This window comes from Martes martes (assembly GCF_963455335.1).
Source record: "Martes martes genome assembly, chromosome: 9".
NCBI lineage: Eukaryota > Metazoa > Chordata > Mammalia > Carnivora > Mustelidae > Martes > Martes martes.
This window is the reverse complement of record NC_137896.1, coordinates 4,019,819-4,021,909: the sequence shown is the minus strand read 5'-3', so window position 1 is coordinate 4,021,909 and position 2,091 is coordinate 4,019,819.

Here is a 2,091-nt window from a genome sequence, read left to right as displayed (position 1 = left end):
AGACCCGGCTTGCTAAAATGCATCTCGGCTCCTTCCCCAGCAAGCACAAGTCTGTGGAGTGAATTCCCAGTTTGCAATCCCCCACAGCCCGCCCCTCGCCTGTTCTCTGGGACCCTGTGTTCTTACCCACAGGATTCAGAGCCCTGTGGACATGCCGGGTCTCTGCTCTCCTCCCCGGCCTCTCCCCCCACCCCGCGAATGCCCTCCCCCTCCCCGTGTGTCCGTGGAAGTCCTGTTTCACCCTTCCAGGCACCGCTCCTACCCCTCACCCTCTGAGGGCATCCCCCCAGCCTCCCCCCACTGCTGGAGTGCCCTGGGCCTGTCTGCAGCGTATTTGCAAACAGAAGAAAGAGTGATAGATCTTCATACGGGCTCTTCGTACCCTTTACAAATGTGTGAAAACATTCAGCTGCTGTAAAAATCTTTTGAAGAAAATAAGATCCAATTAGCGTCGACTTTCATGTTGGGAAAGCTGTGGGTTTTCGAAGGAATTCCTTTCACTCATTCAGCAACCAGGTTTTCGGCACCTGCTCTATGCTAGGCCCTGCAGAAGAAAGGGGACACAAGCCCTGCCTTCAGAATGCTGAAGCTCGCTGGCCCCAGAGCATGTCGTCGAGCCCCTACCCTTGCACGGGGGACCAGGGCTCAGGACTGAGGGGGAGACACAGAGGTGTGGCTGGGGAAGACAAAGCTCTGGCTCCTGGGTGGGTTGCAAGTCAGGGAGTGGGGGAGGTGTGCCGGGGAGTCAATGTCTTTGTAAAAGTCTTGGATGCCGTGCTCAGGAGTTGGCAGTGCTGGTTTTTGTTTTTTTTTTGAGGCTGAGAATGAAAAAGAAACTCAAAAGGAGAACAGTGGCACATGGAAGTAGCTAGAGGTGACAGAGGGGGGTACCAACAGGCCCTTGAGCAATCAGGATGTGGGCAGGATCTTTATTTTTAAATGAGTCCTGGTGGGGCTTCCTCAACTGGGTCATGGCTTGCCAAGGGCACACCCACCACCCACTGGTGCCCCCTCTGCCCTCACCCAGGGCCCCTCTACCACCCACCACATGCCCCCAGCACCCTCCAGTTGCCCTCCTCGACTAGCCAACTAGCCTTCCCTCCTCCGTGGCCGGGGCTCCGGTGCCGCCCTCTCCTCTTGGCTCTTTGTCTCCTCCCCTCTCCCCAGGAGGGTGGGAGGCCGCAGGGGGCAGCGTGCTCAGACTGGGGCCAGATGACCCTTCCTAGAAAGGGGTGGCCGGGGGCAGGGCCCACCACCGGACAAGGGGATGCCTGAGTTTCTAATCGGCCATCCCAGAAGCAGTAACCTGGGTGGGAACCCACACCCTGACGCCGGGACTCGGGTCCAGGCCTGCAGTAGTGAGGACCCGATCGGCGGCAGGGAACCCATTAAATGAGGAGGAAGGGACTGTGGACAGTGCCCAGGACGCCAGGCAGCCCATCCAAACCTGACAGGCGGCAGGGGGTGCGGTGAGGGCACAGCCCGTCAGTGTGGGGGTCACTGAGGACCACCGAGCCGCCGGGCCTACTCGGGCTCATGCAGACAGTGGTCTGGGGAGGGCCACAGGGGTTGGGCCTGGGTCCCCTCAGCACCTGCTGGAGGTCAGGGCCACCAGTGACTGCGGGGGCTGGGGACCAGGGCCCCTTCCTGCAAAGGCTGTCTCAAGAGCCGTTCCTCCCTCTGAAGGCAGCACCCGCCGGCGCACCTGCGGGGCGTGGGGCCTGCCGGGCCTGGCCGGGGCTTGCCAGGCTTCGGGGCCTGCCCAGGGCTTGGGGCCTGCCGCGTTTGGAGCCTGCCCCGGGGATCGCGGCCTGCCCAGGGCCTGGAGCCTGCCGGCTCTGGGGCCTACCCGGGGCCTGCAGGCTCGGGCCTGTGGGTCAGGGCCTGCCCCGGAGGGAGGGGGGGGGCGGCCCGGGGCTCGGCCGGGGTCAGGGCGGCCCGCTCCGCCCCGCCGGCCCGGCGCCCCCTCGCGCCCCCTCGCGCCCCGGGCGGGCCCTGCACGTCTCGCGAGCGGCCCGGAGCGGCGGGGGAGGCGGGGCCGGGCGGCCGGGCAGGGCCGGGGCGGCGCCGAGGCCGGGCCGGAGCGGAGCC